Source organism: Arachis hypogaea, chromosome 6 (genome assembly GCF_003086295.3).
Source record: "Arachis hypogaea cultivar Tifrunner chromosome 6, arahy.Tifrunner.gnm2.J5K5, whole genome shotgun sequence".
In the NCBI taxonomy this organism is placed as follows: Eukaryota; Viridiplantae; Streptophyta; class Magnoliopsida; order Fabales; family Fabaceae; genus Arachis; species Arachis hypogaea.
The window spans coordinates 83,271,504-83,287,434 of record NC_092041.1 but is presented as its reverse complement, the minus strand read 5'-3'; the positions used below and the strand labels follow the sequence as shown (position 1 = coordinate 83,287,434).

General features: G+C 38.3%; 1 non-coding gene across 1 annotated transcript; it reads left to right on the top strand.

Moving 5' to 3' along the window:
* The first annotated feature begins 14,474 nt into the window (after nucleotides 1-14,474).
* On the top strand, nucleotides 14,475-14,578 carry LOC112700394 (small nucleolar RNA R71). The gene has a single exon (XR_003153301.1). It is a non-coding gene; the product is annotated as a small nucleolar RNA R71 (small nucleolar RNA).
* The last annotated feature ends 1,353 nt before the right edge of the window (nucleotides 14,579-15,931 follow it).

The window sequence follows — 15,931 nt, the reverse complement described above, 5'->3', positions numbered from 1 at the left end:
AGCTTGAGGTGTATGCATGTATTAAGTGAAATCAAAGCAAAAATAACCGAGAGAAGAACAATTTATTATTTGAATTTAAAAGAGAGTCTCCCACTGCAAACATAACATTTGTTTGTCTGGGATGTGAAGAAATCAAAAATCAAATTTGATTTGTCTACACATTAAAAAGATGACAATGCAAGTTGATAAATATAAACTAGAAGGTTTATTACTTTCAAACTTGATACAATATGGCATGTCTAGGCTAATAGGGTACAAAATCAAGAGACGAGGATCAAGCATTCATTCCTACTGCACAACAAGAATCTTCGGTCTCAAAAGATGAGGCTTTCCTATGAGATGAGTATTTCTTAACTGCTTAATTATGTTTTTTTTGGTCATAACTACTCACAGAAACTCTAATTAGCAACACAACAATCAAATAATTTCACATTCAGAAATCAAGAACAATTAGCCACAAAAATAAAAAATAGCAACAACAGCATAACAACACAAAATTAGTGATTTCACATTCAAAAATCTAGAACAATCAGCAACACAATGACAAAAAACAGCAGAAGAACCAAAGCTAATCAATAATCACAACACATTTAATAATCAGTAAATTAAAATAATAAAATCACAACACATACAAAACAGTAGCATATCAGAACCAAACAGAGAAATAAATTTATCACATCAGAAGTTACCAAAACACACAAAGTAATTAACAGAAGAAAAGTACAAACCCTAGGATAGAAGACGCATGGTGACTGAGGGTCGGAGACGATAAGGACCGTGGCAAGTAGGATGGCTGAGAAGTAGATGACAGCTTGACCGAGAGGAGGAGGAAAGGACGGAGATGACGGCGACACAACAGCGAGTAGGGAGATGACGACGAGCAAGGAGACGACGGCGACACGACAGAGAGCAGCTCCAACCCTCAACCAGAGAAGCCACAGGATGATGTGTCAAGCTACAAGAGGGGCTGGGTTTGGGACAGGGGGATGGGAGAGGCCGCGGAGGTGCCGACAACAATGGAGGTGCCGGTAGAACCCTAGTTTTTTAACTTTGAAGATTTACTTTTCTGATTATGATTATGAATGAGTAACGAAGGGGGGAGGGTGTTAGGGGAAGGAGGGGTTGACGTGTTACATGTTTGGTGTTGTTTTTAATCAAAACGGCGTCGTTTACGAGAACCGGTTAGTTCACGGTCCGGTCCAACCGGACGGTAACAGGCCGGTTCAACAATTTTCAAACTGTTTTCAATCTGGTGGTTTTAAGTATTGGACCAGACCGTTTACATCACCGGTTGTCGATTTAATCGGTTTGACTGGCCGGTCCAATCCATTTTTCAGAACCATGGTATTGACTATAGGAGGCTCAATAATGCTATAAGGAAGGATCACTTTCTCTTGCCTTTCATTGATCAGATGCTTGAGAGGTTAGCCGGTCATGCTTTTTATTGTTTTCTAGATGGATATTCTAGCTATAATCAAGTTGCAGTGGACTCTTAAGATCAAGAGAAGAGATCAAGAGAAGACGACATTCACATGCCCATTTGGAGTATTTGCTTACCGGAGGATGCCATTTAGACTCTGTAATGCCTCAGCAATTTTTTAGAGGTGTATGCTTTCTGTCTTTTTAGATATGATTGAAAAGTTTATTGAGGTATTTATGGATGATTTTTCTGTTTTTAGTAATTCTTTTGACTCCTGCCTTAAGAATCTTACCTTGGTCTTGAAACGGTGCCAAGAAACAAACTTTGTTTTAAATTGGGAAAAATGTCACTTTATGGTCACTGAAGGTATTGTTCTTGGGCACCGGATTTCAAGTAAAGGAATTGAGGTTGATAAAGCTAAGGTGGAGGTAATTGAAAAATTACCACCACCCGCTAATGTTAAGGCGATTCAGAGTTTCTTGTGATATGCAGGGTTTTATCGGAAATTTATAAAGGATTTTTCTAAGATTGCTAAGCCATTGAGCAACCTCTTAGTCGCAGACATCCCTTTTAATTTTGATAATGAATGTTTGCATGCCTTTGAAACTCTGAAAGATAGACTTGTCTCCGCTCCTATTATAGCTCCTCTCAACTGGGATTTGCCATTTGAGTTGATGTGTGATGCTAGTGATTATGCGATAGGAGCTGTCTTGGGACAGAGACAAGACAAGCTTATACACTCATTTATTATGCTAACTGTGTACTAAATGATGCACAAAAAAACTATACAACTACAGAAAAAGAATTACTGGATGTAGTTTATGCTTTTGATAAGTTTAGGCCCTATTTAATTGGTTCTAAGGTTATTATTTTTATTGACCATGCTGCTCTTAAGTACCTTTTAACCAAGAAGAATTCTAAACCAAGATTGATCAGGTGGGTGCTCCTTCTTTAGGAATTTGATATTGAGATTAGAGACAGGAATGGATCAGAGAATCAAGTAGCTGATCATCTTTCAAGAATTGAGCTTGAGGAAGGAGAGCAAGAATCCACTCCTGTGACTGAGACCTTCATGAATGAGCAACTCTTTATTATTCAAAGGGCACCATGGTTTGCAGATATTGCAAACTACAAAGCCATGAGGTTCATCCCCAAGGAGTTCACTAAACAACAAGTTAAAAAGCTTTTAAATGATGCTAAGTACTACTTCTAGGAAAAACCTTACCTTTTTAAGAGATGCTCAGATGGTATAATCTGGCGTTATGTCTCAGATGAGGAATCACAACAGATTCTTTGGCATTATCATAGTTTTGAGTATAGCGGCCACTTCGGTGGTGAGAGGATAGCTTCTAAGGTCCTCCAAAGTAAGTTTTATTGGCCGAATCTCTTTAGCGACTCTCGGGAATTTGTAAGGAATTGTGACAAGTATCAGAGAGCTGGGAATCTTCCCAACAACCATGAGATGGCACCGTAATTGAGTTATTTGATGTATGGGGTGTTGATTTTATGGGATCTTCCCCACCCTCATACTCAAACACTTACATCTTGGTGGCAGTTGATTATGTTTCCAAGTGGGTAGAGGCAGTGGCTTTACCCACTAATGATTCCAGAGTGGTGATGAGCTTTCTTCAGAGATATATCATCAGCCGGTTTGGTATCCCAAGGACACTAATTAATTAGTGGTAGAGCAAGCCACTTCTGCAACAGACAGTTGGACTCACTTTTGTAGAGATATGAAGTCTGTCATAAGGTGGCAACCCCTTATTACCCACAGACAAGTGGATAGGTTGGTCTATGGTAAAGCCTGTTACTTGTTAGTTGAGTTAGAGAACAGAGCATATTAGACACCAAAGTTCCTAAACTTTGATGTCAAGGCTGCGGGAGAGAAGAGGCTCCTTCAACTAAATGAGCTTGATGAATTCAAAAATTTAGCTTATGAGAATGTCAAGCTCTATAAAGAGAAACCAAGTTGTGGCATGACAAGAAAATAGCCACAAGAGCATTTGAGTCAGGCCAGAAAGTATTACTATTCAACTCAAGGCTTAAACTCTTTCCCGAGAATTTGAAGTCCCGGTGGTCAGAACATTTGGAGGCGAGGTTTGACTAGAGTGTCTCAGTTTGGTCACGTGGAACTTCAGAAAAAAATTCAGATAGACGGTTCACTGTCAATGGCCAGAGACTGAAGCACTACCTTGGAGGCGAGGTTGATCGCCAGAGGTCTGCTCATCTGCTGACTTAGCAGAAGCTGAATGTCAAGCAAATGACGTTAAAGAAGCGCTTGTTAGGAGGCAACACAACTATCCGTATCCTTGGTTTAGGAGTTATTTTGAATTTGGTTTCATAGTTATATTGATGATAGTTTCATAGTTATTTTTATTTTAGTTTAATCATGTTATTCTGGTTTTCTAAGGTTTTCCATCTTTTTATATGTATTTTTGATCATGCAGAGTGTTGAAAACAAGAACAGGAGGAATCAGAATGGAAAACAGAATACCCTGGAGGAGAATTTATTTAAGTCCTCTGCCACTAAATGCTAGACTGAGTGTTTAGTGCCGAGGAGCACGAATTTCAAGGAAACTCTCGGTTTGGGTGGTGCTAAATGCCAGGCTGGGTGTTTAGTGCAAAGAGACACGCAAATTAAGAAAAGTTCACCGTGATTGTGGCGCTAAATGTGAACCTGGGCATTTAGCGCAAGCAATCATGCATTTCGAGGAAGAATTATGTCGACACTGGTGCTAAACACGGACTTGAGCGTTTAGCGCCAGGATGCACCCCATCTATGAAGTGGTTACTGTCTTCAGGGTGCTAAACGCTAGGAGCGGCGTTTAGCGCCGAGGATGCTACAAAAGTGAAATTGCTCTTTGTCTGGCTAGCACTAAACACAGGCCTGGGCATTTAGCACCAGCCCCTTGTCCCTTTAAAAAACAAAAAGGCGGGGAGGGGGGAAGCGCTGCAGTGCTTGATGCATGAGCATCTTGTACCCCTTTTTCTAGCTATTTTTTATATTATTTTTGGTTAGATTTATTAAGTTTTAGTATGTTTTAGTGAAAAATTTACCTTTGGATGCTACTTTGAGTTTTTCCGGTATTTTTATAATTTTAGGTAAATTTCGGGCGAATTTGGCAGAGTTTGTTGCAAAGACAAAGAAAGGAGAGCAGATGTTGTCAACCCTGACCTCCTTGCAATCCAACGTGCATAACTTAAACTTCAAAGGCCCAATTGACACAGTCTCAATGATGTTAGAAAGCTAACTTCTAGAGCTTTCCAACAATATATAATAGTCTAAACTTTTTTTTTTCTAGAATCACTGCCAATTCAGGCGCTAAATGCCAAGCGTGGTGTTTAGCGCCCAAGAAGGAGCAACTCCCAGTGCTGAACGCCCAAACTAGCGTTCAACGCCAGCCAGGGAGCTAAAGCCATAATGCACTCCTCCCCTATGGGTGTTCAACCCCATATTGGCACCGAACACCAGTGATCAACCAAAGCATTCACCAGGTGGCCCCCAGAGCGGATTTTAGTATTCCTTAGGCTTATCTTATCTTATTTTTGTTACTTTTTATTTAAAATAATATCTTTTAGGTTTAGCATTTAATATTTAAAGAAGAGATCAATTAGGTTTTATAGATTCAGATTTTTTTTTACTTTTAAAACTATTTTCTCTGTAATTCATGAGCAACTATACCTCCTGATTTTAGTTAGGAGCTCTGTTTATTTCTATGGATTAATATTATTACTTTTCTATTTTAATATATGTTTGATTCGATTCTAAGGTGTAACTCTTTCTTAATACTAATGAAACTGGGTAGAATGGAAGTATGACCCTTTTTCTATGTGTGTTCTTATTATACTTGGCCAAGGTCATTCGAACTACAACTTGAGAACACACCTCCTAGACGGCTAATCCACAACTCGTTGGGGACATGGGAACATCTGTTTAGCCAGGATCTAGGGTGATTAGGGCTTTCGTGTTATAAACTAGAATACTGAACTTCACCCTATAATTCGAAAGTAACTAACCTTGTTTGTGGCGTTTTAGTAAGATCAGAGGAGATTAATCACTAAGGGATTAGGGTTAATCACTTACAGTTTGCCATGGAATGAATCATTCATTGTTAAAGTAGTTAGTAAGAAGTATTAATCTGGAATGATAGACATCTTCGAGACCTTAACTATTTTCTCAAAATTGTTTTACTCCTTTATTTGTTAATTTACTATTTATGCATTTACATCAACATAACCATCTTTTACTATTTGCCTGACTAAGTCCAACAAGATAGCTTTTACTTGCTCAATCCGACAATCCTCATGGGATCAACCTTCACTCACCTGAGGTATTACTTGGATGACCCGGTGCACTTGCCGGTTCAGTTGTGCGAGTTCTAATTCTGCGCACCAAGTTTTTGGCGCCGTTGTCGGAGATTGTTCGTGATTGACAACTACCGGTTGTCTTGTTGCTTAGATTAGGTATTTTTATCAGTTTTTTATTATTTATTTTCTTTTGAGTTTTGAATTTTAGTCTTAATTATTTTCCTATATTTTCGAAATTTTCCTTAGTAACTCTCCTTTAATTTTTAATTTTAAGTTTGTTGTTTCTTAGTAGTTTTTAGTTAATTATATTTCTTTTTCTCGATTTTTGAATTTGATCTTGTTTGCTTTCTTGAAATTTTTGATTTCTTTCTTGTTTATCTTTTTTCTTTGATTTTTGAAATTTTTCTACCTTCTTTTTACATAATTTCAAGTTTTAAGTTTGGTGTCTTTTAGTATTTCTTTTTTCCTTCTTGATTTTCAAAATTATTCTTGTCTGTTTTCCTTAAATTTCAATTAGTGTCTGGTGTATCTTTCCTTAATTTTCAAATTTCTTTGTTTTAGTTATCTTATCTCTACTTAATTTCAAATTTTAAGTTTGGTGCCCGTTATTGATTTTCTTTTTGGTTTAAGTAATTTTCTTTTTAACTTTCGAATCTTATCTTGTTTATCTTTCTTGATTTTCAATCTTTATCTTATTTATCTTTTCCTTGATTTTAAAATTTTATTCTAAGTTATCTTATCTTTATCTTTCTTTTTGATTTTTGAATCATATCTAGTTTATTTTTTTATTTTTTATCTTTATCCTATTTATCTTTTTCCTTGATTTTAAAATTCTGTTATCTTATATTATCTTTATTTTAAATTCAAATTTTAAGTTTGGTGTTTCTTTAGTTTTTCTTTCTTTCATTTTGACTTTGAAAATCTTTTCTCTTTTTCCCCTCTAATTTTCAAAAATTTCTAAATCAAATCTTTCAAATCTTTTTTGTTAATTGGTTGCCTTATCTTGTTTCACTTTTAAGTTAGGTGCCTCTTTAATTTTTCTTTTCCTTTCCTTTTACAAAAACTTGTTTCTAAAACAAAATTTAATTTTTGAAAACTTTTAAAACATTTCTTTTTAATTTTCGAAATCTTTGAGTTAAATCTCCCATCTTTAATTTCGATTATTTTTACTTTATATTACTTCATTTCTTTATTAGAATTTCTCACAGGGAGTTCTCTATATTCTGACATAGAAACCCCCACCTTTCCTTTTGTTGTTTTGTTTCTTATTGTTTATGAGTAGGAATAGGGATAAGGAAACTCTCCTTGATCCTGATCCTGAACCTGAGAGGACCTTATTGCGGCGTTTGCAACAAGCTAAAGCTTGCAAAGTAGGAGAGAATCTCATGGAAACCTTTGAGAGGGAAGCTAAAGAGACCAATATGGCAGCTAATCCAAACGCTGGAGAAGAGGCAAGGAAGGTCCTTGGCTCATACACTGCACCCACATCTAACTTCTATGGGCGCAGCATATCCATACTTGCCATTGGTGCCGACAACTTCAAGCTTAAACCTCAACTAGTCACTCTGGTGCAACAGAACTGTCTGTTTCATAGACTCCCACAAGAGGACCCTAACAAGTTCATATTTGATTTTCTGCAGATCTATGATACTGTTAAGACAAATAGAATGAACCCAGAGATTTACAAGCTCATGCTATTTCCTTTTACTGTAAAGGACAGAGCAAAGCTATAGCTGGATTCCCAGTCTAAGAAAATCTTGGACACATGGGAAAAAAGGGGGTCAACGGATTTCTGGCCAAATTTTTTCCACCCCAGAAATTATGTAAACTAAAGGTGGAAGTCTAGACTTTCAAACAGAAAGAGGGAGAGTCCCTCTTTGAGGCCTAGGAGAGGTACAAGTAGCTGATCCGGAGATGCCCTCCCGACATGATCTCAGATTGGACCATACTAGAGATCTTTTATGATGGCCTCTCTAAAATGTCCAAGATGTCACTGGACCACTCTGCAGGTGGTTCATTACATATGAAGAAAACGCATGAGGAAGCACACGAGCTCATTGATATGGTTGCCAACAACCAATACATGTACACTTTCAAGAGAAAGCCTGTGAACACTAGGACTACTCAGAAGAGAAGAGCCATGGAGGTGGACACACTAGATGCCATTTTGGCTTAAAACAAGCTTATGTCCCAGCAAATTAACATGATCTTTCAACACCTAAGCGGGATGCAGGTTTCAGCTGTTAATACTCAAGATGCATCCTATATGCAGGGGACACTGGTGATAGTGCTTGGACCACCATGGAGAAAGTAAACTACATGGGGAATTCCTCTAGAAAATCCCAATAATAATCCTTATTCAAACACTTTTAATCAGGGATGGAAGAATCACCCCAGCTTCGGGTGGAGAGATCAGCAGAGGCCTCAACAAGACTTTAACAATTAGGGTGGAACCAATCAAAATAGGTTCACTAACAGACAATTCCAACCTTCTCAGCAGCAGATGGAAATGCCTCAACAAAGCCTCTCTGACATGGCCACAGTAGTTTCTAACCTCTCTAAGTCCATTTATAGCTTTATAGGGAAGGCCTGGTCTTCAATTTGGAACTTAGAGATACAGGTGGGTCAATTGAGCAAAAAGATTCCCGAGGAACCCTCCAACACTCTTCCAAGCAACACAGAGGTAAATCCAAGGGAAGAGTGCAAAGCCCTCACTATGGAAGAAGAGGCTGAGCCCCAAGAAGAACATCCTGCTGAGAATCTGAAGGAGAACAAAGCTCAAAAGGAAACTGGGAGTGTACTTATACACGCCCCTATGGAGATGCAGGAGCCTAAAGAACAACCCCTCTAAACATGCAAAAGGAGACTGAGGATGAGCAACTTGCACAATTCTTGGTAGTCCTAAAAAAGTTGCAAGTTAATATCTCTTTTGCTGAGGTGTTGGAGAAGAAACCTCCATACGTGGCCTATTTGAAAAGTGTAATCTCTGAAAAGAAGGCCCTGAAGGGAGATGAAACTGTGGTGTTGACCAAGGAATGCAGTGCCTTTGTGCAAAGGAAGCTGCCTCAGAAGATGCCAAATCTTGGAAGCTTCCTGATTCCCTGCACTATAAGGACCATCACATTTGAGAAGGCACTATGTGACCTTGGATCAAGCATTAATCTGATGCCTCTCTGTGTTATGAAGAAGCTGGGGATCCCAGAGGTGTAGCCCACAAGGATCTCACTGGAGATGGTAGACAAGTCCCTGAAACGGCCATATGGACTGGTGGAGAAAATCCTTGTAAAGGTTGAAGACCTTTACCTCCCTACAAACTTTGTGATACTTGACATTTGAGAGGATAGCAACGACTCCATCATCCTAGGAAGGCCCTTCTTAGCAACAGGGAAGGCCTTGATTGATGTTGAGAAAGGAGAGCTGATTCTGAGGTTATGGAAGGACCACATATTGTTTAAGATGCTCAACGCTCAATCTCTCTCAGACAAAGAAGGTACTAGCATACAGCATTTGGTGTTTCAACCTTTTCTCTCTCAGTGGAAAGCCATACAGAGTTGGTGCACGAAATTGTGATCATCAACAATGGCGCTAAAGGCTTGGAGCTCTCAAACATGAATCACACTTTGACACAACTTTGCACAACTAACCAGCAAGTGCACTGGGTCGTCCAAGTAATACCTTACGTGAGTAAGGGTCGATCCCACGGAGATTGTTGGTATGAAGCAAGCTATGGTCATCTTGTAAATCTCAGTCAGGCAGATTCTAATGGTTATAATGGTTTTCGAATATAAAGATAAATAAAGCATAAAATAAAGATAGAGATACTTATGTAATTCATTGGTGAGAATTTCAGATCAGTGTATGGAGATGTTGTGTTCCTTCTGAATCTCTACTTTCCTACTGCTTTCCTTCAATCATTCTTACTCCTTTCCATGGCAAGCTATATGTTCGAGTTTCACCAGCGTCAATGGCTACCTCCCTTCCTCTCAGTGAAAATGGTCCAAATGCTCTGTCACAGCACGGCTAATCATCTGTCGGTTCTCGATCATGTCGAAATAGAATCCAGTGATTCTTTTGCGTCTGTTACTACGCCCAACACTCACGAGTTTGAAGCTCGTCACAGTCATTCAATCCCTGAATCCTACTCGGAATACCACAGACAAGGTTTAGACTTTCCGGATTCTCAAGAATGCTGCCAATGGATTCTAGCTTATACCACGAAGATTCTGATTAAGGAATCAAAGAGATACTCATTAAATCTAAGGTAGAACATAGGTGGTTGTCAGGCATGCATTCATAAGTGAGAATGGTGATGAGTGTCACGGATCTTCACATTCATCAGGTTGAAGTGCGAATGAATATCTTAGAATAAGAATAAGCATGAATTGAATAGAAGAACAATAGTACATTGCATTAATACTCGAGGTACAGCAGAGCTTCACACCTTAATCTATGGTGTGTAGAAACTCCACCGTTGAAAATACATAAGAACAAGGTCTAGGCATGGCCGAATGGCCAGCCTCCAAAACGTGTTTTTGGCATTTAACTTTGGTTTGTGACGTGTTTCTGGCGTCTTACTCCAGAATGCAGCATGGAATTGGTGTTGAACGCCAGTTTGCATCGTCTAAACTCGAATAAAGTATGAACTATTATATATTGCTGGAAAGCCCTAGATGTCTACTTTCCAACGAGGTTTAGAGCGCGCCATTTGGAGTTCTGTAGCTCCAGAAAATCCATTTTGAGTGCAGGGAGGTTAGATTCCAACAGCATCAGCAGTCCTTTTTCAGCCTGAATCAGACTTTTGCTCAGATCCCTCAATTTCAGCCAGAAAATACCTGAAATCACAGAAAGACACACAAACTCATAGTAAAGTCCATAAATGTGAATTTTGCATAAAAACTAATAAAAACATCCCTAAAAGTAGCTAGATCCTACTAAAACTACCTAAAAACAATGCCAAAAAGCGTATAAATTATCCGCTCATCACAACACCAAACTTAAATTGTTGCTTGTCCCCAAGCAACTGAAAATAAAATAGGATAAAAAGAAGAGAATATACTATAAATCCCAAAATATCAATGAATATTAGTTCTAACTAGATGAGCGGGACTTGTAGCTTTTTGCTTCTGAACAGTTTTGGCATCTCACTTTATCCTTTGAAGTTTAGAATGATTAGCATCCATAGGAACTTAGAGTTCAGATAGTGTTATTGATTCTCCTAGTTAAGTATGTTGATTCTTGAACACAGCTACTTTTATGAGTCTTGGTCGTGGCCCTAAGCACTTTTTAGATTGTGACTCAGCTTTGCGAAAGTCTCCAGTTAGAGGTGTCCAGAGCTCTTAAGCACACTCTTTTTGCTTTGGATCACGACTTTAACCACTCAGTCTCAAGCTTTTCACTTGGACCTGCATGCCACAAGCACATGGTTAGGGACAGCTTGGTTTAGCCGCTTAGGCCTGGATTTTATTTCCTTGGGCCCTCCTATCCATTGATGCTCAAAGCCTTAGATCCTTTTTACCCTTGCCTTTTGGTTTTAAGGGCTATTGGCTTTTTCTGCTTGCTTTTTTTTCGCAAGCTTTGTTCTTCACTACTTTTTCTTGCTTCAAGAATCAATTTCATGATTTTTCAGATTATCAATAACATTTCTCTTTTTCATCATTCTTTCAAGAGCCAACAATTTTAACATTCATAAACAACAAGATTAAAAATATGCATTGTTCAAGCATTCATTCAGAAAATAAAAAGTATTGTCACCACATCAATATAATTAAACTAATTTCAAGGATGAATTCGAAACTAATGTACTTCTTGTTCTTTTGTATTAGAAACAAAGTGAAGGATTCATGGAATTATTCATAGCCTTAAGATATAGTTACTAAATACTAATGATCATGTAATAAAGACATAAACATAGACAAACATGAAGCTTAAAAACAAAAAAACAGAGAGACAAGAACAAGGAAGTTAAGGAATGAGTCCACCTTAGTGATGGTGGTGCCTTCTTCTTGAAGAACCAATGGTACTTTTGAGCTCCTCTATGTTTCTTCCTTGCCTCTGTTGCTTGATCCCTAGTAATTTTGGTGCTCCTATCCTTAGTTGATCCCAATAATTGTGTGGAAGAAAATGTATCCCCTGAGGTATCTCACGGATTTCTTAATGAGGGAATTCCTCATGCTCTTGTTGAGGTTCATGAGTGGGCTTTCTTGATGTGCAGTCAAATGCTCTACTACTGAGCTATGGACCCTTGAGATGAATCTCTCCATCTCCCATGACTCGGAGGTGGAAGCTTTTGTCTTTCCTTTCCTCATTCTAGAGGTTTCTCCGGCCTTAGGTGCCATAAATGGTTATGGAAAAACAAAAAGCTTTACCACACCAACCTTAGAATGTTGCTCGCCCTCGAGCAAAAGAAGAAAGAATAGAAGAAGAAGAAGAAGAAGAAGAAGAAGAAGAAGAAGAAGAAGATATGAAGAAGAGGGAGAGAGGTGTGGGATTCGGCCAAGGGGGAGAAGAGAGGGTAGTGTTGCGTGAGAATGAAGAAAAGAGAAGTGGGGTAGGTGGGGATCCTGTGGGGTTCACAGATCATGAGGTGATCCTGTGGGGTCCACAGATCTTGAGGTGTCAAGGATTTCTCATCCCTGCACCTTTTAGGCGTGTAAAACGCTCTCTATATGCAATCCTGGCGTTGAACGCCAGACTGATGCTTGTTTCTGGCGTTAAACACCCAAATGTAGCCTGTTTCTGGTGTTTAACGCCAGCCTGATGCTTGTTTCTGGCGTTAAACGCCAGCTTGGTGCTTGTTTCTGGCGTTAAACGCCAGCCAGATGCTCCTTACTGGCGTTTAAACGCCAGTAAGCTCTTCTCCAGGGTGTGCTATTTTTTATGCTATTTTTTTATTTTTCTTTGATTTTTGTAGTTGTTTTTGTGACTCCACATGATCATGAACCTAAGAAGACATAAAAGAATAATAGAAAACATAGATAAGTAAAAATTGGGTTGCCTCCCAATAAGCGCTTCTTTAATGTCAATAGCTTGACAGTGAGCTCTCATGGAGCTTCACAGATGTTCAGAGCATTGTTAGGACCTTCCAACACCAAACTTAGAGTTTGAATGTGGGGGTTCAACACCAAACTTAGAGTTTGGTTGTGGCCTCCCAATACCAAACTTAGAGTTTGACTGTGAGGGCTTTGTTTGACTCTGTATTGAGAGAAGCTTATCGTGCCTCTTTTCCATGGTTGCAGAAGAAGATCCTTGAGCTTTTAACACAAGGTAGTCCCCGTTCACTTGAAGGACTAGCTCTCCTCTGTCAACATCAATAACAGCTCCTGCTGTGGCTAGGAAGGATCTTCCAAGAATGATGGATTCATTCTCATCCTTCCCAGTGTCTAAGATTATGAAACCAGTAGGGATGTAAAGGCCTTTAACCTTCACTAACACGTCCTCTACCAATCCATAAGCTTGTTTTATTTACTTGTCTGCCATCTCCAATGAGATTCTTGCAGCTTGTACCTCAAAGATCCCCAGTTTCTCCATTACAAAGAGTGGCATAAGATTTATACCTGACCCCAAGTCACACAGAGCCTTCTCAAAGGTCATGGTGCCTATGGTACAGGATATTAAGAATTTACTAGGATCTTGTTTCTTTTGAGGTAAAGTTTGCTGAACCCATGTATTTAGTTTACTAATGAGCAAGGGAGGTTCATCTTCCCAAGTCTCATTACCAAATAGCTTGGCATTCATCTTCATGATGGCTCCTAGATATTGAGCAACTTGCTCTTCAGTTACATCTTCATCCTCTTCAGAGGAAGAATAGTTCTCAGAGCTCATGAATGACAGAAGGAAGTTTAATGGAATCTCTATAGTCTCTATATGAGCCTCAGATTCCTTTAGATCCTCAATAGGGAACTCCTTTCTGTCTGGAGGACGTCCTATGAGGTCTTCCTCATTGGGATTCACGTCCTCTCCTTCCTCTTTAGATTCAGCCATTTTGATTATATCAATGGCCTTGCACTCTCTTTTTGGATTCTCTTCTGTATTGCTTGGGAGAGTACTAGGAGGAGTTTCAATGATTTTCTTAGTCAGCTGACCCACTTGTGCCTCCAAGTTTCTAATGGAGGACCTTATTTCATTCATGAAACTTGAAGTGGCCTTAGATAGATCAGAGACTATGTTTGCTAAGCTAGAAGTGCTCTGTTCAGAATTCTCTGTCTGTTGCTGAGAAGATGATGGTAAAGGCTTGCTATTGCTAAACCTGTTTCTTCCACCATTGTTATTATTGAAGCCTTGCTTCTTTGGATCCTTCCATGAAAAGTTCGGATGATTTCTCCATAAAGGGTTATAGGTGTTACCAAAGGGTTCACCCATATAAATCACCTCTGCCATTGCAGGGTTCTCAGAATCATAAGCTTCTTCTTCAGAAGATACCTCTTTAGTACTGTTGGATGCATTTTGCCATCCATTCAGACTCTGAGAAATCATGTTGACTTGCTGAGTCAACATTTTGTTCTGAGCCAATATGGCATTCAGAGTATCAATTTCAAGAACTCCCCTTTTCTGAGGTGTCCCATTACTCAGAGGATTCCTCTCAGAGGTGTACATGAATTGATTATTTGCAACCATGTCAATGAGTTATTGAGCTTCTGCAGGCGTTTTCTTTAGGTGAATGGATCCACCTGCAGAATGGTCCAGTGACATCTTAGAAAGCTCAGATAGACCATCATAGAATATATCTAAAATGGTCCACTCTGAAAGCATGCCAGAAGGACACTTTTTGGTCAACTGCTTGTATCTTTTCCAAGCTTCATAGAGGGATTCACCATCTTTTTGCTTGATAGTTTGAACATCCACTCTAAGCTTGCTCAGCTTTTGAGGAGGAAAGAACTTGGCCAAGAAGGCTGTGACCAGCTTATCCCAAGAGTCTAGGCTATCTTTAGGTTGTGAGTCCAACCATGTTCTAGCTCTGTCTCTTACAGCAAAAGGGAAAAGTATGAGCCTGTAGACTTCAGGATCTACTCCATTAGTCTTACAGTATCACAGATCTGCAAGAATTCAGTTAAAAACAGATAGGGATCTTCTGATGGAAGTCCATAAAACTTGCAGTTCTGTTGCATTAGAGTAACTAGTTGAGGCTTCAGCTCAAAATTGTTTGCTCCAATGGTAGGGATTGAGATGCTACTTCCATAAAAATTGGAAGTAGGTGTAGTATAATCACCAAGCATCCTCCTTCCGCCGCCACCATTGTTATTGGGTTCAGCCATGTCTCTTTCTTTTTCGAGATTCTCTAAAGGTTTTCTCTGGATTGTTGTGCTTTAGCTTCTCTTAGCTTCTTCTTTAGAGTCCTTTCAGGTTCAGGATCTGCTTCAACAAGAATGTCCTTGTCCCTGCTCCTGCTAATATGAAAAAGAAGAGAACAGAAAAGGAAGAGGAATCCTCTATGTCACAGTATAGAGATTCCTTTATGTGAGTAGAAGAAGAAAAGAATAGAAGAAGGATGAGAAAAATTCGAACATAGAGGATAAGAGAGAGTTCGAATTTTTAGAGGAAGAGAAGAGTGTTAGTAATTAAATAAATAAATAAAAGAAGATGAGAGAGAGAAATTCGAAAATTGTTTTTGAAAAATAGTTAGTGATTTTCGAAAATTGAGAGAAGAAGTACAATTAAAATTAAAATTTGAAACAATTAGTTAATTAAAAGAATTTTGAAAAAGAGTGAGGAATTTTCGAATATTAAAAAGAGAAAAGTGGTTAGGTGGTTTTGAAAAAGATAAGAAACAACAAAAAGTCAATTAGTTAGTTGAAAAAGATTTGAAAATCAATTTTGAAAAGATTAGAAGTTAGAAAAGATTTTGAAATCAATTTTGAAAAAGATATGATTGAAAAAGATATTTTGAAAAAGTTTTTATTTTCAAAATTAAAATTGATTACTTGACTAACAAGAAACTAAAAGATATGATTCTAGAATTTAAAGATTGAACCTTTCTTAACAAGAAAGTAATAAACTTCAAATTTTTGAATCAATCACATCAATTGTTAGTAAAGTTTTTGGAAATCATGAAATAAAGATAAGAAAAAGATTTTGAAAATCAATTTTAAAAAATTTTCAAAAATAACAAAAGGAAAATGAAAAAGATTTGATTTTTGAAAAAGTTTTGAAAAGATAGGATTTTTAAAATTGAAATCTTGACTTGACTAACAAGAAACAACTTATTTT